At 55.0% G+C, this 19,013-nt stretch overlaps 2 long non-coding RNA genes across 2 annotated transcripts in view; both read right to left on the bottom strand.

Annotated features, from left to right (window-relative positions):
* LOC133259886 (uncharacterized) overlaps window positions 1–2,737 on the bottom strand; it is a 37,602-nt gene extending 34,865 nt beyond the window's left edge. Inside the window, exon 1 of the long non-coding RNA XR_009740564.1 lies at window positions 4–2,737. This is a non-coding gene — a long non-coding RNA (uncharacterized LOC133259886). The remainder of the gene's footprint in view (window positions 1–3) is intronic.
* Window positions 2,738–10,989: 8,252 nt separating this feature from the next.
* LOC133259885 (uncharacterized) lies at window positions 10,990–17,748 on the bottom strand. The gene is made up of 2 exons (XR_009740563.1): window positions 15,973–17,748; window positions 10,990–14,200 (listed from the first exon to the last, which is right to left on the bottom strand). It is a non-coding gene; the product is annotated as an uncharacterized LOC133259885 (long non-coding RNA).
* Window positions 17,749–19,013: the final 1,265 nt, after the last annotated feature.

Raw genomic sequence — 19,013 nt, 5'->3', positions numbered from 1 at the left:
CACCTCACCCAGAACCTGTTTCAACTCCTCCAGCTCTCCTTGGCAGCTGTGGAGGCCTCATTAAGTGATGCCAGTGCCTCCCACACACACCTGAAGAAGGGGAGGGGGCACACACCACGATGGAGCCCTAGGCCACCTTCCCCAGAGACCCCCAGGCCCCCGGAGGGCAGAGACAGCCCAGCACCCTGCCAGCCGGGGCCTGGGTATCAGTGGCCTCGCTGCGAAATGGCCAGGCCACCTTCTCCCCAGGCAGGCCTGCGTGGGTCCTCTGAGCTGTTTAACCTCCTTAATTAACTGGCAGTGATTAAGAGGCCACCTTGGAAGGCCCCCAGGGCTTCGGGGAAGGCTGGGGGCAGGGCCCCCCCAGCCATGGCAGACTCAGAGGTTCCCCGCTCGGCAAAACAGAGAAGAAGCCCCCATCCCACACCAGAGAGCTGAGGGAAAAATAGCCCATCAGCACCCCCCACACCCCCATCAGCTGTGTGATGCTGAGAAAGTGGCCTCGCTTCTCTGGGCCTCGGTTTCCACTGAGAGGAAGGCAGGGTGGCGGTGAGACCTGATTAATGACTGTTTGTGAAAAGGTCCCAGTGATGCTGCTGATAACAGGCCCAGCTATTATTCTGGGAAAGGCATCGAGGAGTGTCTGAGCCCATAATTACCAAGAGGATGAAAACAGTAAGGAACAAGGAGGCCTCGCCCAGTCCTGCCTGCCCCTCATGCCTGCCCTCCTGCCCCGGCAGGGCTCCTCCCAGTACACAGGGACCTTGGGAAAGAAGGTGTCAGACCCCAGCCTGGGCCCTGAGACTTCTGTTCCTCTTCTCAGCACTGAGAGTACTCAACTGTGTCCATCCATTTCTTCACTCATTCATTTGTTCACAAATGTTTATCAAGGAGGGCATGGCAACCCACTCCAGTATCCTTGCCTGGAGAATCCCCTGGGCTGAGGAGCCTGGCAGGCTGGAGTCCCCGGGTGGCAGAGTCAGACAAGACTGGAGCGACTGAGCACACAAGCACCCAGATGTCACTCAGTACAGCAGCAAACGAGATAGACGTGGTCATGCCCACGAGAGCTCATTCTACTAGAGGAAATAAATGATAAACAAATAAGAATCCTAGAGGAGTAGGGCATTTTTTTAAGCTGATGTGATAGGGAACAACTGATCTCAAGGGCTTAAGGAGGACTTCTCTGGAGCTGTGACATTAGCACTGGAAACCAAAGGATGAGATGGAGCTGCCACGGGAAGAGGGTTCCAAGCAGAGTGCAGTGTGTGTGCAAAGGCCCTGGGGTGAGAAACTGGCCTGTTGGAGGAAGCTGGAGCAGGGAGGAAGAAGGGGAGAGTGGTGGGAGGCGACGTCAGAGAGGTGGGCAGGGTGGGGAGCGGACCAGGCAGGCCCTGATGCAAGCGTGAGCCTGGATTGCATCCTCGGGTCAGCGGGCAGCTGCAGGAGAAGTTTAAGAGGAGGAGGGAAGGAGTGGGATCAGCTCACCGTGCAACGTGGAGGGCCTGCTCAGTGCACACGAGCATGTGAAGTTAGCATCCAGACGGCTGAAGACCCCGAAGATGACGGCCTTGCCCGTCTGTAGAACCCTTTCCCACTGGGGAGTCAGAGCTTGGCTCTACCACTCCCTGCCTCTGTGACCTCAGGCCTCAGTTCCCTCTCCTGTAAAACAAAGATAACAGGTTCTTCCTTTGAAATGGGGACAGGCCCCCCCAACTCACATGGAGAGGATGATCTAAACCCCCAGACACTGACACAGCACGAGTTTCCTGAGCACCTACTATGTGGAGTGAGGATCTGCAGGATGGACCTGCCAGGAGGACTTTGAAGGGGACGCTCAGTCCTCCTGAAGGCTCTGGAGCATCAGTGCCCGAGTTCAGATTCCAGCTGTGCCCCTGAGAAGCTGTGTGCCTGACTTCCCTGGGGGCTCAGTGGACAGGAATCTGCCCGACAATGAAGGGGACATGGGTTCAATCCCTGGTCCAGGAAGATCTCACATGCCACAGAGCAACGAACCCCATGCCACAACTACTGAGCCTGTGTGCCTAAAGCCTGTGCTCCACAACGAGAGAAGCCGCTGCAATGAGAAGCCCGTTCGCTGGAACAGAGTAGCCCCCACTCACCCCAACCAGAGAAAGCCAGTGCACTGCAGAGAAGGCCCAGCGCAACCAAAAATAAATAAGTATTATAAACAAGAGGGTTCCTTTAAAAAAAGAAGCAGCAGCTGTGTGCCTTGGGCAAATGTCTTGACCTCTCTGAGCCTCAGTTTCCTCATCTACAAAATAAAGTTAATAATAGTAATAGCTACCTCATGCGGTTGTTGGAAGGATTAAATTAGTTAATATATATTATATATCGGGCTCAGCAGGTAAAGAGTCCACCTGTGATGCAGGAGACACAGGAGACGTGGGTTCAATCCCTGGGTTGGGAAGATCCCCTAGAAGAGGAAATGGCAACCCACTCCAGTATTCTCGCCTGAAAAACTCCCGTGAACAGAGGAGCCTGGGGGCTACAGCCCACAGTGTCGCAAAGAGTTGGACACGACTAAGCGACTAAGCAAACAATTGTGTATTATCCATTTCTTAAATCCTTCTTTAAGCAAGCTCCCCACCTCTTCGCCCCACCACCAACTTCCCAGTGCTGGATTTCTTGGCTCAGTCACTGCCCAACAAGTCCAGTCTCACCTCTAGACTGTTTCCTCCCAGCGACAGGAGGGATCCTTTAAATCACGTTCTGCAGAGGACTTCCTCGGTGCCACTGTGGCTCCCCACTGCCCCCAGGCCAGGCGACCTCAAGCAGACAGTGCATGTTCCCGGCCACCTCTTATCCCACCCTCATCTTCCCATCGTGCCCCCAGCCTGAGCAACTTCCGGTTCTCTGAACGCCCTGCCTCCGGCCCTTTGCACATGCTGTGCCTTTTGCTGGAATGTCCTTCCTCCCAGTATTCTGCCGGAACGAACTCTTCCTCCTATGGGAAGGCATCTGGGGCTCCCAGGGGCTGCCCCATGCTGCCCACTTAACACCCCGTGCTCTCCCATCATAGCACCTGTTGAGGGACATGTCAGCTAGACTGGGAGGATGCTGGCAGCCGGAACTGAGTCTGGGGCCTCTCTCTTCTGAGAGGCCAGAAGGCTATCTGTGAAGGGGGGCGTGGCAAATGGAGTGAGTGTTTGAGGTGCCTGAGGTGGGTGACCTGAGCCAAGTTGAGCTGAGGGGAGTTAAATCAAGTTTCGACAAGGTGAGTTGAGGAAATGAGGTGAAGTTGAGCTGAGTTGAGCATTAAATTGAGTTGAATTGACTTGAGTGAATTGAAGTGGGTGAAACTGAGGTGAACTGAAGTAAATTAAACTGAGTTGTACTGCGAGAAACTGAACTGAGTTGAGGGAAGGGGAGTTAAGTTAGGATGAGTTGACTTAAATCAAATTCAAGTGGGTTTTAAACTGAATTGAGGAGCACAGAGTTAATGTATGCTGAGTCAAAATGAATTGAGATGAGAGGAATTAAACTGTGTGAGTTTAGACTGCCGTGAGTTTTGTTGAGTTGAGTTGAGGGGTTCAGTCAAATCAAGTTTAGGTGAGTTTTAAACTGAATTGAGTTAAACCAAAGTTAACTCTTTTTAATTGCTGCCCCAACAGCATTTGTATGGACTTCCCCAATGGCTAAGCAGGTATAGAATCTGTCTCTAATGCAGGAGACACAGGAGACTCGGGTTCGATCTCTGGGTTGTGAAGATGCCCTGGAGGAGGAAATGGCAAGCCATTCCAGTATTCTCGCCTGAAAAATCCTATGGACAAAAGAGCCCGGCAGGCTACAGTCTATGGGGTCTCAAAGAGTTGGACATGACTGAGTGCCTAAGCATGCTTTCATGCATGCAAGGAGCATATTTAGACAGTTTTTTTTTTTTCCTGTCTCCCTGTGAAGTTTTGATGCCTATCTTCTAATGTACTATTGTATATCTGTTGTTTTTTTTTTTTTTTTTGTATGCATATCTGTGCTTTAGACATAAAAACATTAAGAGATTTTCACCCCACAAGAATCAATTTCCATCCTCTTGGGGGCAGTATCATCCCCATCACTGCCATCCCATTGCCCTTGAGAATGTTAAGTTAGCCTGAGCTGAGGTGAACACAGTTGCAGCTCTTGGAAGGGCTCCATCTTGTCTTCCTGAAGGTAGAAGTTTCTGGGACAAGGGTTGAGACTCCTGCAAGACTGAGGCAGAGGCCAGGCCAACCTCAGTCCCAACTCCCCTTCTGCCCTGCCTAGTTCCCTTCAGCCCATTCCCTCAGCTGTGTAAAAGAAGGAAAAGGAAGCACACAGCCCTGAAGCAGAGATGAGCTCGAAGTGTTGAGCTTAGATGAGGGAGGCCCACGTGACCGGAAAAGTGAGGAGGAGATGACTCGGGGGTGGTGAGGTTCTTGTGGGACATTGGGATAATTGTGGCTTTTATCCTAAGGCAATGTGGAGCCATGGAAGATTCTGAGCAGGAGAGAGACTTGACCTGCCTGGAACTAGAGTCTGGATAGAGGCAGAATGGACTCCCTCCGGGTCCAGGATGGTGCATCTGATTGGCCAAGCCCAGTCACATGTCTATGCTCTAGCTGCAAGGGAGGCTGGAAACCTAGCTTCATATTCCCAGCATCCTTTGTGGAAAGTAGAATCTGCTCACAGAGCTGGGAATTCTCCAAACGTCAGAAGGAGATTCAGATTCTGGACAGTTGAAATAAGTGGCCCAAAGTGACCAATAGTAACAAAATAAATAAATAGAATGCAATGAGGCTGGTTGGGTGGGAGGCGAAAGGTCAGGCTAAACCTGGTAGGAACTGCCCCCGTCCCAAGACCCTGAGCCAGCCCTCAGATACACAAAGCCGCTTCCTGGTCCCCAGCCTGGGACAAGGACCCTGGGAACACACCGCTGGATCTTGGAATCTTGGGCCAAGAGTTGCTACTTGCACTGCTTTATTTAGCTTTTAAAGGCTGTTCCATCTGTAGCCATGGTGGCCCTAAGGGACCCAGTGGGACATATATCAGTAATGCATGCTCCCAGAGACATCCCCGCCTACAAGAAGACAGGCTCCAGAGCTGAGCAGACTGAAGGTCCAACCTCTGGCTAACAACTTTACGCCCCTGAGTCTCAGTTTCCTCACTGTGAGAGCAGTAGGAACATCCCACCTCAAAAGGGAAGTCACCTCCCCCCGGGATGTCAGGATGGTCTCACACTGGTCATCGGGCACGCAAAGATCCTAATTTCATCCCCCCTGACCACGCACCTACTAAGTGCCAAGTGCCAGACTGGACATCTCACACCTCCAGTCCTAAGCCCCACAGCAAGCCACAGAGGCAGGGCGGAGACTCAGCCCCGGGCTGTGGGACACTGCACCGCGCTACCAAGTCTGTGCTTCAGCTGTGTGCCTGGCCCTGCTCTAGACACTTAATCGGTGTCGGCTCACTTAGTCCTCGCCACCCTCGATGAGTGGAATGCTATGGTTATTATCTCACTTTCTAAGTGAGGCTCAGAGAGAGCGATGGGAACTTGACCATGTTCACCTACTGGGAAAGGGGGCAGAGAGGAGATTCAAGCCCAGCTGAGCTGACCCCAACAACCAGCCCTTCATCTCCCCTCTGCACACCTGGCTCAACACACACCTCCTCCACGAAGTGTCTCCAAACCCAGTCGCCCCCACCACCGCCACCCAGCTTGCCCCCATCACTGCATGCCCACTGGCGCTCGTTTGGCTTTTCCTGTAGTTGTTTGCCATGACTGTGAGCGCCATCATTCCTAGAGTTTTTCCCTTGATATCCCTCCTCCACCCCAGGTCCCCACCAGCCTGCCCCCGCGCACCGCACAGGGGGCCTTGGACCAGCAGAGCCCCACCTGCTCCATAACGATTAATGAAACCCCAAACTGTGGCCTGCACTCTTGGTCCAAGCCTCGTGCCTAGTGATCTCAGCTGGCGTGGTGAGGGTGGGAGGGATGAGGAAGCAGTGGAAACATTCGTGGGATGAAGGGGTCTCCCTGCCCCACCCGCCACTCCCTGAGAGGACCTTTGGCAATCAGACAAGGCAGTAGGTTTACCAAGAAAAGGAGGAAGAAGAAAATGCAGGCAGAAGGCAAGAAGCGCATGGCAAGGGTGAATCAACACCCAGTGGGCGGTGGGTGCCTGGATACCAGCCTCTGGGGAGCGGCTGACCGAAGAGGGGATCCACAGCCCAGGAGGAGGGCCGAAGTCAAAAAGAACCAAGCAGAGAGAGGAGGGGTCCCTGAGATCTGAGCACCGTGTGCGGCTGTTGTCCACTCAGACCTCCATAACTCCGCCTAGCAGCCCTGCAAGGCAGGTATCCACACCCCCATTTAATGTAGCAAGACACGGAAGATCAGAAAGGTAAAGTGACTTGCCCCAGGTCACACAGCATCTAAGTGCTGGAGCTGAGACACAACCCGTGTTGATGTCAGAAAAGGAGTTAAGACAAAAGCCTTTGCGTCACACCTGGATTCCAGCGTGGGCTTCCCTGCTTGTGACTGTGTGGCCTTGGCCATGGCCCAGCTCCTCTCTAGGCCTCGACTTCCCAGCACAATGGACAGGGCAACACCCCCAAACTCATTCACTGTCGGTGACATCTGTGAGCTGGCACAAAGTCTGCCTCAAATCAGAGACAGGTACCGTGGGGCTGGTGGTGTGCACCCTATTTGAATGCCCCCATTCCTGGGGAGCCCAGTCCCTTACAGAAGTGATTTTCCTCTTAAAACCTCCTTATTTTGAGCTAAATAAAACCTGCCTTTCCCAGGACCATCCCAGGCTGGCTGTGGAGCCCTCAGTACCCTCCACTCCTCCTTTGACAAAATTAAACGAGACCGCTGACCTTGCAGAGAGGGCTCAGTCACTTGACAAGCATTTACTGGGCCCCTACTGTGTGCCAAGCCTTGGTCTTGGCACTAGGGCACAGAAGTAAACAAGACCGAGAAAGTCTCTGATATCACAGGGCTGGTGTTCTATGGAGAAGAGACAGACACTAACCCTAGGAACCCTCAGGAAATACAACCACTGGGTCAGTATTCACTGGGGAAATCTAAAGACAAGAAGCATCCAAACAACAGAGAACATTTTGAATTTATTATTCTGATCACCCAATTTTTAAACGACGTCATTGTATGAATGAGATGATATTCCTTCTTGGCTCAAAACCTTTCTGTGGCTCCCACTGTCTTCAGGATCGAGTCTAGATGCTGTACAAGCAACCAGTAGGGTTCCAAATGATCTGGCCCCTGTGGACCTCTCTGATTTTACCCCCTTGCTTACTCCACTCAAGCCACACTAGGCTTCTCCCTGCTCCTGGAATGTGCCAAGCTCTTTCAGCTCTCAGGGCTGCCGCGAGCAGCAAGCTGTCCCCTCCACCTGAAGCTCTGCCTCTCCTTCTCCAGCTGGCCGACTCCTCCAACAGTTGCCATCCTGCACCCCAGGGAGACGCATCTGGATCCAGTCTTGCCTCTGTGTTTGGCTCACTTGGCCTCCCTCCCCCTGCCCCTACGAAAATCCACGCAAAACGGAAAGAAAAATAGCCAGGAAAGAGCGTGAGTCATTTGTTTACAGGCTAATTAATTACTAAGCTCAAAAACTTGATTTCCATTCTTCCTTTTTTTCCCCTCTCTGCCCTTTGAGAATGTTTGGAATCCACATTGTTTCCCAACGCAAAAGTATGTCAAGTGTATTTTTAGCAAACGCACATGATGGCTCGGACTGTTATTCATCTCCCCCCGCGTCAGTAAGGAGCCACTCCGCAGAGCGTGCGGGCAGCTGAATGCTCTTCACATGTGGTTCCGGGAGGCCAGCAGGTCTGCCATAGCCTTGATGGCCCTGGGCTCAGTGAGACCTGAGCAGGGTCCAGGACTGAAGGGCTGGGGATAGACGTTCCCGGCTGCAGTTTCTCCTCCTGACCAGGGCTGGCGCTGTGGTGCCGGGGTGGGAGGAGCGATGTCTCCCAAGCTGGCTGAGCAAATGCCTTTTTCCTGGACTAGCAAAGGGGGTAACTTGGGTATTCTGGTGACTTGTCCCTCCACTTTTTGTCTTTTGGAAAGGAGTGGGAGCAGCCTGGTTCAGTGAGGATGGACAAGCCCTCCTATTCTGTCTAGCTGATACTCCTGTGCCTTCTCTGCCCACTTCCCCACCACACACCCTCACTCCCACCCTCCACGCCTGTCAGCCGACCCTGTCACCCACTCCTGCTCTCTGAGAGCCCAGATTGGAAAGTAGGGGCGGCCTTGTAGTGGGAACTCTTCCAAGGGTTTCCTTCCAAGATGGCTGCTTCCACTTCCTGTCCCAAGATGGAGTCCAGCAGCTATGAAAAATCTACTTCCAGCTACTTCAAGGGAATAAGAAAGGACCTGTCTCCAACAGATACCATTACCCAGCAATAAAGATGGCATTATGGCCGTGGAGAGCAGGAGACTGTCACACTCTAGTGGTTAGGATTAGTGTGTCCCTGGGCCTGGCATACAGCAGGCACTCAGTAAAGACTCAGTAAAGGATTTGTGACCTGAGGTCTGGGCTCACGGTGCAATATTAGTTAAGTCACGCGCTCTTTCTGAGCCTCAGTGTCCCATCTCGCAAATGGGTAACTGACCTCTAACCCTACAGCTGGGGTCACAAACTCAGCTGCCCGCAAGAGTCAGGGAGAGACACAAAAGTGAAACAGGTTGGGGGCAGCTGTGGCCGGGTAGGGCCCTTGGTGGCAGCCATTCCTCGGCTCCAACACACAGCATTTACGAACCCGGGGTTCCTGGATCCTCTCGTTTCTCAAGGGAAGCCAGAAGTGTGGCTGTTTCTGTGCAATATCCTTAATTTTTAGGGTTGGCAACTCATTTCAACTTTCAGCAAAAGCACAGCATGGGCCAAACCCAATGTGCCTCGAGGCCGAGCAGGCCCTTGGGCCACCAGCTTGAGCCCTTGGTGGTTAGCGCTCGTGGTTCGGGAGGCCTTGAACAGGCCTGTCCCGCCCAAGCCTGGGACAGGGGTTTGGGATGGAGGAGGCGGTGGAAGCCTCGCCCCATGTGGGAGTAGCTATTATCCCGGCTTACGGGCAGGCTGGGCTGGACTCGGTGGGCATTGCCCGCAGAGCTCTGCCTTCCACTTAATTAAGGAAGCTGATAATAATCTAGGTGGAGCGTGGAGATAGGTCGAGAATGAGTTAGCAAACTACGGTCGGTTGATTGTATCTATTGTAAAAAGCCCAGATATAATACCAGATTAGTACACTTTGTGTGCCGTTTATAACACCGTGTCATTACGGGACAGACGTGCTATAATTAAGGCCCCAGCGGGCCCCCTTCTCTCCCTGACTCGGCAGGTCCGGGCACCGTGTCTCCACTTAACTCCTTCCTGGCCAGTGTGCTCTGCTCGCGGGGTTTGTAACACAAATCTGGATCAGCCAGGCCCTGACACATCCCACAGGGTGCCAGACTCCTTGCTGGGCACTGGGGGGCAGCGGGAGAACCAAGGCAGCCATGGGTCTGTTCTCACAGAGCTCCGAGGCTGGGGGAAGGAGGGCTGAGAGTAGATATAGACACAAACAAAACAAGTCAAGTTCATGGTAAGTGCTGTCAGGGAGCTGGATAGGGGGCCCCAGGGGGAGTCGGGCAGTCGAGGAACCATCTGACAGGCTGGCCAGGGAACCATCTCCAAATACAAGCTGAAGAGGGCAAAGCATGTTCACTGGCCCTGGTGAGGTTCACTGAGGTGTAGTCTAGGCCGACATGGCCCTTCCTGCCCACCCATGCCCCGATTCAGCAAGACTTTGTGGTGCACCTACTGTGCGCCAGGAGCTTCCCAGGTGGCTCGGTGGTAGACAGTCTGCCCGCCAATGCAGGAGATGCAGGAGACGAAGTTTCGATCCCTGAATCGGGAAGATGCCCTAGAGGAGGAAACGGCAACCCACCCTGGTATTCTTGCCTGGAGAAGGAGGACAAGAAGAGACGTGGACAGAGGAGCCTGGTGGGCTACAGTTCATGGGGTCACAAAGAGTCAGACATGACTGAGCATACAGGCACACCCGCGCTACGGGTCAGGCCTGGGCTGAGCACCAGGGAAGGACTGTGAGCAGAACAGTCAACAGTCCCTGCCCTGAGGAAGGAGACACGGATTAAACAAATGAAAATATAATATGACAGCGAGTCAGGAAGAAAGAGGGGCTGAGGGTGACACTGGAGGTGGCGCTTCAGCAGGGTAGCCAGGGGAGGCATCCCAGAGACACTGAGATGAGCTCTGAATGGTGCGCGGGATGCAGCTAGGCGACAGAGCTGGGGGAAGAGCATTCCAGATGCATGGAACAAGGGCAAAGCCCTGGGGTTAGACCACACCCGGTGTGTTGGAGAGACCGCAAGGAGGCAACTGGAGTGGAGAAAAGTGAGCTAGGAAGGGAGAGTGGTGATGCGGAGGTCAGAAAGGCAACGGGCCGACGAGGCAGGGCCCTGCGGGCCTCGGGAAGACTTTGGCTTGTGTTCTGGACGTGAGCCATGGAGGGTTCTAAGCAGAAGGACAAGATCTGACTTAGGATCCACCTGGGTTTAGCAGGATCCTTTGGGCTGTGCGGAGAATGGCGAGATCAGCAGGGAGGTGCTTTGAATCCAGGTGTGGAAGGGGGCAACCTGGTTGGGTCTGGATGTGTTTCAAGGGCAGGGCTGACAGAATCTCCTGCCAACTATTGGGTGTGGGACAAGAGATGAAACTAGTGACCCCAAGGTTTGAGCCTGAGCACCTGGAAGGGTGGAGCCATCATTTCCTGAGAGTGGAGAGCTGTGGGTGGGCCCAGTGGCCACGTCTGCCCTCTGCCCACTCCCTGAAAGCCCCCTGCTGACTCCCAGCCCACCCCAGCCTCTGCTGGGTCAGGGCACGGAGGGAGAGAGTGAGAACTCGGCTCCACCCAGGCCTCCAGGCAGGAAAGGGGCACCCGGGGCCTGGCCGCAGGGTGACACAACAGTTAATAATTTTGCCGCTGAGAGTTTTGCAATGGGCACTCTTTATCGACTGCTAAAGCGAGGGGGATTTTGCAACCATCCCAACGGGTGATACGGCTAATGCCAGGCCAGAGGGACACGGGACCAAGCCACGGGCATCTCCTTGACCCACAGGGACTGACGCTCCAACAGGCCACCCAGGGCTGAGCCATCATGGCACCACGAAGGGCTGGCAGCGAGCTTTGGCTTCTGGATCACGAGATTCCAATCTCAGCTCGTCCACTTGGCCGGGGACCTTGGGCAAGTCACTTCCCCTCTCTGGACCTCAGCTCTTCCTTTGTAAAAAAGAGAGCAATTAAAGGGATTGTTTTCAAATTACTTTAAAACTATTACCCAACCTACCATTTAACCTTTATTGAACATTGACTTTGTACCAAGACCCATGCTTAGGCACTTCCTCTACATCATCTCATTTAATCCTCATGTCTTTTAAATCTTTTAAACTGCCGTTTTCCTATTTTACAAATGGGGAAACTGAGGCTGAGAGAGAGGGGGTGACTGCCCCCAGGTCAGCCAACCTGTGAGGAGCAGGGACTCAGACCCAGCCTGTCTGAGTCCAAACCCCAGCTCTGCCTTAGGAAGTCACTGCGGGCCTCTGAGGCTGTTTCCTCATCAGCACACTAGGAAGTACAAAGTGAGTAGAATCGAGCAGTGTTGCCCTCAGTGGGTTAGTGTCCAGTGCTTGGGCCGCCCTGAGAACACAAGGGCCATTGGCATTATCACTAGGATTGCTGTGAGCACCACCCCTCAAGGTGCCCAGCAGCTGGGATGCCCCTCCTCCCTGCTCCATTCAGCCCTGCGGGGCACAGACAGGGCACAGGCTTTAGAATCACAGCCAAGATCCCTCCTGCCCTCTTGCTGTGACCCTGGACACATCCCCCCGTCCCCTGGGGCAATAATTCCCAACCATTCCAGGCCATTTACAGGCCAAAAGAGGCCACTGAGGCAATGATAATCCTGGTGTGATGGGCCTGCTGAGCAGTCCTATGGAAAGGGGTCGTTTACCCCATCCAGCAGAGGAGAACACCAAGGCTCAGGCTGGCACATGACTGGCCCAGGACAGCTACACAAGGAGAAGGGGCAGAGATGCTGCTCCACCACGACAGGGCCTCGGCCTGCTAGGGCGCTGATGCGGAAGCCTTCCTGCAAAGTCTCTCTCTGTTTCTCTCCCCTTCTGTATCTCCCTGCCTTTCTCTTTCCTCTGTCTCTCCCCCATGTCTCTGTCTCACCCTCAATGTCTCTCTCTCCCTCAGTGTCTCTCTCTCTCTCTCATATCTCTCTGTCTCTCCCTCTGTCTCTCTGTCTCTCCCCTATCTCTCTATCTCTCCCTCATATCTCTCTGTCTCTCCCCGTCTCTCTGTCTCTCCCTCATGTCTCTGTCTCTCCCTCTGTCTCTCTGTCTCTCCCTCTGTCTCTCTGTCTCTCCCCATCTCTCTGTCTCTCCCCCGTCTGTCTCTCCCTGTCTCTCTGTCTCTCCCTCATATCTGTCTCTCCCTCAGTGTCTCTGTCTCTCCCCCATGTCTCTGTCTCTCCCTCAGTGTCTCTCTCTCTCTCATATCTCTCTGTCTCTCCCTCATGTCTCTGTCTCTCCCTCTGTCTCTCTGTCTCTCCCTCATATCTTCTGTCTCTCCCCGTCTCTCTGTCTCTCCCTCATGTTTCTGTCTCTCCCTCAGTGTCTCTGTCTCTCTCTCATATCTCTCTGTCTCTCCCCGTCTCTCTGTCTCTCCCTCATGACTCTGTCTCTCCCTCAGTGTCTCTGTCTCTCTCTCATATCTCTCTGTCTCTCCCTCATGTTTCTGTCTCTCCCTCAGTGTCTCTCTCTCTCTCTCATATCTCTCTGTCTCTCCCTCATGACTCTGTCTCTCCCCCGTGTCGCTCTGTCTCTCCCTCAGTGTCTCCACCTCTCCATCGTTTCTCTCTGGCCCTCCCTCAGTATCTCTGGCCCAGGCTCCCTCTTCCCTACATTTGCTCTGGGCCCGCCCACCCCTGCTCCATTCCTGGCTCTATCAATATTTACTGAGGTGAAGGCGTCTGGCCATCTAATTTGCCTGACACCCTCACCCAGCCATACCTTTCCTCTCACAGACACCACCCAAGGGTTCCCTAGAGAGGGAAGGCAGGGTGGGGGACCCACAGCCTCAGTGATGCTCAGAATGCCCCCAGTTCAGAGTCCACAGCTCTGGCCCCAGACCTGGCCCCAGCTGGATTCTCTCTTATAAGTCAAGGGCAGGCTCTGCCCACAGTGCCCTGGGGGGCGAAGGCTGATTGGCCCAAGCCAAACGTGACCCTCTCTCTCCCCTTGCGTTGATTGGCTGAGGTTAGTCGTGGAGTGTATCTGTGGCCAGTGAGATGGGGAATTCTGCCAAGGGACTTCTGGGAACAATTTCTTCATTCTTAAGAGGATGTATGAAGGCCTTTGCCTGCCTTGACCATAGCCACGTGAGGAAGAGATGGCAGGAGCTTTGGCAGCCATCATGGAGCTATAAGGAACTGGGCTGAGAAGAGAGGACAGAACCACGACGTGGGAAGAACCTGCGCCCTCAGTCATGTCCAGCCCACCCCAACCTCCAGCTCACCAAACCATTATTCATTCTCTCATTCGACAAATCTTAATGTTAGTGTGTGTCGAGCCCTGTGATGGGCACTGGGAATAGAGCAGGAAACAGAACTGACACGGTTCCTGCCTTGCATTCCGGAGTAGGGAATAGACCTCCACTGAATCATCGACTGAGCAAGTGTAACCATACGGCCATATGATGGCTGCAAGGAGAGATCCACGGAGATGAGACCAGAAGGGGCAGGGAGGAAAGCACTCTAGCAGAGAGCGTGAGAGGGAGAGTGGCAGGAGCCTGGGGGGAATGTCAGGCGGCACCTTCGGCTTGTGATTAGAAGGTTAATCCTTATTCTGAGGGCAGTGGGAACCACGGAGACTGTTGAGCAAAGTTGCTGCACGCGGATCCTGCTTACGTTTCCTAAGGCTCCATCGGGCAGCACGTGGAGAGGAGATGTAGGGGTGAGACGGGAGCAGGAGAGCGATCGTCCAGCCTGAACGGTGCTGGAGCGGGAGACCCTGAGCAGTGGGGACTGGAAAAGGCAAGACTTCAGCAGGTGGCAGTAACGGTCTTTACTGATTGCTTCCCACCATCAGGTACGGTTCCAAGCACCTCACACACAGTATCCCATGTAAGCACGTCCCTGTGAAGTGGAAACTCTTAGGGTCCCTGCTTCACAAGGAGGAAACTGAGGCCATCGTGGGATCAGTGTCCAAGAAATAGCTTAGAGCCTCACTTGCCAGCACTTTCTGCCTCCACTTCAGTGGGCCTCAGGAAACCTCGGGCATCCAGGGTTCCTTTGGGCTGTCAGTCACCCTGGACTCTCCCCGCCCCCATGGGGTCACATGGGGATCTTGCCATGTGTCACCCCTTCCCTATTTCACTCTCCTTGAGAAGTCACTTCTGTCACATCCAAGGTCTTCCAGCCACAGACCCCATTTCCCCCTCGCCCCTCACTCTCTTCTACGGGGCAGAACCCCACCCCCTGTGACTTGGCAACCCGGCGGAGCTCAGGGACTTGCCCGAGGCCACCTAGCATGTCCTCCATGCAGGTGCCTACAGCTGAGGTGAGGCCACCAGGGCCTGTGCTGTTATCTGCGGCCAGAGGCCAGAGGCCCAGTGGGATGGCTGGGGCCCCTGATACGGTGGCCTGTGGTCCCAGCCCCCTCGATGTCAGGCAGGCCAGGCACAGCCCAGAGATAATCAGGACCGGATTCTGGCCAGTGATTCATTACAACATCACAGCCAGGGCCGCCCTGCAGCTGTGAAGACTCAGAGGCAGGATCTTCTGAGGCTGGAACTGCAGGAGGAGCGGGGATGGTGCAGGGAGACCCAGGGGTTCCTCTCAGATCCCTTCCTAGGAGGAATCCACACATCAGAAAATGTCCAGCTGCTTCCTGATGGTCGCTGGCTGGCTCACGGTGGGACACAGCGGTGACCAAGCAGAGCTGGTGCCTGTCCTCAGAAAGCTAACACTTGCGTGGAGGAAGCAGGCATCAGAGCTGGAGTCCCGTTAAAAGGAAGGAAGAAGAGGGACTTCCCTGGTGTTCCCGTAGTTAACACTCTATGCTTCCAGTGCAGGGGGTGTGGGTTCAATCCCTGGTCAGGGAACTAAGGTCCCACACACCACGTGGCTCGGTGAAAAAAGCAAAAAAAAAAAGAAGAAGAAGAAAAGGAAGGAGAGGTGCAGGAGAGGCCTCCTGGTGAGGCGACTTTGAGCTGAGGGCTGAAGCACATGTAGGACAGAGCTCTGGGAAGAAGAAGAGGAAGAGAATCCCAGGAGCATGTGCGAAGGTCCTGCTGTGGGCCCAGCGTGGACCATCCGGGGTGAAAGCATAGAAAGGGAGGGTCAGGGTGATGAGGCAGGACCAGAAACAGATCAACAGGCACCTCTAGGCCAAGGTAAGGGGCTGGGATTTTAGTTTATGGGCCACTGGGAGCCATGGAGGGCTGCAGGCACGGCTTAGGATAGATGTGCTCAGACCAGGAATCCAGGGCATTAGATTTTCAGGACGGCCTGGGGGCGCTGAGCAATGTCAGGTTCTCAGACCTGAGGCTCCAGGCCTCCGGAGCCCTCCTCGGTCCGACATTCAGGGCTCTGGCAGCCTGCATCAGAGGCCCAACGGAGCCATCCCAGGGACCCACAGGCAGTTCCAGGCAGTGATTATCTCAGTTTTGAGCAGTAATTAGCCCAGTTTCACCTCAGGCCTCCCCACCTCTGCTCTGAGAGGCAGCCTCCAGGTACAAGGTCCCGAGGGAAGGCTGGAGGGGCAAGAGAAGGGGCCCCCTGAGCCAGTTCCCAGAAACACGCAGAACTGCAACTGCAACCCCGAGGCGTGGAGGCAGCCTGGCTAGCGAGGCCTGCAGCAGGCTCTGCCCCGTGCCCACACCCTCCCACCCCCAAGCTCCCTGTACCTCGGGCGGCCCCAGGCTCCTGGCCACCCACACTCCTGCTCCGAGATCCCCACTGTGTCTCTCCTGCTGTCTCTGGTTCTTCACCTCTCTCAGCTGCACCTGGCTCTGTGTGTGTGTGTGTGTGTGTACACACGTGCGCACGCGCCCATGAGTGTGTGTGTGTGTGTGTGTCTCTCCTGCTCTCTGTCCTCTCTCTCTCTGTCTCTCCCCGTCTCCTTGCCCTCTAGCCCCAGCTTAAAGCCCAGGCACTCCCCCTTCCCCGCTGGTCTCCAGCCCGAAGCCCCGGGTCAGGTCGAGGGAAGCCCTTCAGGTCGCAGCCCCTCGGGGGCACAGGGTGGGAGTGAGTGACGCTGAGAGGCCCTAGGCAGAGGAGTGAAGACCGAGTCTGCACTGACTGCTCCAACCCTGCTGGTTTTTCCAGCTCAGCTCTGCCCTGCGGAGCCACCCCCTCCCCAGGGACCCACCCTCCTTGCGCCAAGTGGGGCCTGACCCGGAGCGTCCTGGAAAACAGAAGGGGAGGCAGGATCAGCTCGCCTGGGCCCTCCAGCCAGCCCAGGCTAGGGCTGGAAACTTAACAACCCTAGAAGCACGTGGGGGAAACTGCGACTCAGAGAGCCTTAGGGCCACACAGCTGAATAGGGTCAGACTTTGAACCCAGGACCCAGGAAGGGATGCAGATGTAAACAAAGGTCCCCCTCTTGCCCCTGGACCCCGGGTCTCCTTCCCCAGAGGTCACCCCGGTCCCAGTTTCTTGGGTGTCCTTCCAGAATCATCCAGGCATATCCACATGTCTCTTCTTTTATGAATGTTTTAACATAAGTGGTGGAACAATAGACACTGTTCTGCACCTGCTTTTTCACTTAACCGTATCTGGGAGATCTTGTCTTATCAAAGCCTTCTTCCTTATTTCTAATGCCTGCTGTGTCCTCCAGGGAGTAGAACAGCCCCAGCGAACTTGCCCCCCAACTAATGGACATCCTGGTTGCTTCCAGTCCTTTCGCATCCTCCCAACACACACGTGTATCTGCACAGGTTCGCACACTCTCTGGGCTGCTGACCTGTAGGATCCAGTTGTCTAGGAAGGTGGCAGTGACTGTAACCCGGGGATAAGCTCAGAAATCATCACAATTGCAGACTTCTGGATGCTCCAAAGCACCCGAAGTGGGAGCTTGGGTGAAGGACCCTAGAATCTGCGTGTTTAGCAAATACCTCCCAGAGAAGAGGAACTCATCAAGCTGAGAGGCTGTGGCAAAATAGTGGACTGTCTAGCTGTGTTTTCCAGCTGTGTTTCCAGCTCTCAGGGCCCAGGGGGACACCCTGCCCTCCCATCTCAGAGTCTCCCTTTTGTTCCATTCATGTGAGGCTCTGGAAACATCGGTGGGGGTGGTAAAAAGGACTCTGCACGGTGAAACGTAAGCAATAATGAAAGCTGAAAAAAATCAATAAAAGGGGAAACAGAGGCAAAGAGAGGCAATTGGACAAGGCTAAGATTCCACTGGCCCTCATGTTGATATGCAGCCAGGCTGAACTTGAACCAAGGTCTCCCAACCCTTAGGCCACGAGTTTTCTCTTGCATGCCACACACCCTGGTCCAATCTCCTGTCAGTTAGCCAGCACTGATCCCCCCACCCACCCAGTGATCTGCCTACCAGCCCGCCCCTCCTCCTCCTCCTGTTCACTGTTCACATCATCACGCAGACCACCCTACCCATCCATCCATCTATCCATCTAGCTCCCTGTTCACAGACCCTCATCCAGCCAACCACCCCCCAACCTCCATGCAGGATTCGGAGCACCTACCAAGTACCAGGTGCCGTTCTAAGCGCTGGCAGCCCAGGATCCACAAGACAGACCGGTTCCTGCCCCAGGATCTCAGCGCCTACAGAAGAGAGTGACCGCAGATAGACAATCACACACATCCGGACCCTGAATGGGGTCCTGGCTGTGAAGACCATGCACAGGGGTGGAAGGGAGCACATGGAGGGTCAGGGAAGTCCTCTTTGGGTGAGGACCCTCTCCAGTGAGGGTCAAGTCAGGAGTAGGCATGAACCTGGGGGAGAGGGGAGGGAAAGGCATTTGTCAACAAGGCAGCAGCATGGGCCGAGAGCAAGAGACAGAGGAGCAGCAAGCTGGGGGCTGAGGAGCGGCCCTCCAAAGAGGAGAGAGGGTGGGAGGTGAGGAGGGGTGAGGCGTAGGTGTGAGCAAGGACATGGTGTGAGCTGGCTGATGGGAGAGCCAGCTACAGGGCGTGCGGGAGAGGGATGCTGAGAGGCCTGGGGTAGGAGCCACAGAGCAGAGGACACCAGCCAGGAATCAGACTCCCCGGAAGCCATACAGAAGAGGCCCCGGGGAGCGGTGGGGCGCCTCAGGGGACACAGTCTGCTTCCTGCCTCTACCGCCAGAGAACCAGTCACTGCGCTGCCAGCGCCCCCGCCAGCTCCCGGCTCCCTGCCAGCCCCGGCCTGGCCCCTCCTCCCACTCACCAGCCACTCCTGCCCCACCGTAGGGGGTCTTCCCCTGCCTCCCCACCACCCAGTTCATCAGGGGGCACCAAGCCTTCCGTAAGCGGTCCCCTCGGGCCTCACCCAACCTGCAAGGACTCCATTAAAGCTTAGCAGGTCACTCCATTCAAAGCCTCCACAGTACCGTGATGCTATTATTGAGTGCCTACTGGGTACCAGGCCCTGGACTCAGCACTTCCACCGTTCTTTCATTCCAGTCTCTCCTCTCCTTGGCTGCCACCACCCATAACCCTGGGGGGAAAAATTGAATCATACCCCCCTCTGCTCAGAATGCCACGTCTCCATGACCGCATCCACGCACCACCTTCCAGCACCTCTCCTCCTTCTCCCCCTCACTCCCAGCAGCCCCCAAGCAGCCTCCCTGCCGCTCCCCACAGGGAGGCCTGACCCCACCCCAGGCCCTTTGCACGTGCTGGTCCCTGTCCCACTCTCCCTCCTCCTCCAGGCCTTTGCTTAAATACAGCCTCTCTCACTGAGGCCCTTCCTGACCTCTGTAGTTAAATGCAATGTCACACACAC

This window comes from Bos javanicus, chromosome 13 (genome assembly GCF_032452875.1).
Source record: "Bos javanicus breed banteng chromosome 13, ARS-OSU_banteng_1.0, whole genome shotgun sequence".
Lineage (NCBI taxonomy): Eukaryota > Metazoa > Chordata > Mammalia > Artiodactyla > Bovidae > Bos > Bos javanicus.
The sequence above is the reverse complement of the archived record's forward strand: the minus strand, read 5'-3'. Positions and strand labels throughout refer to the sequence as shown.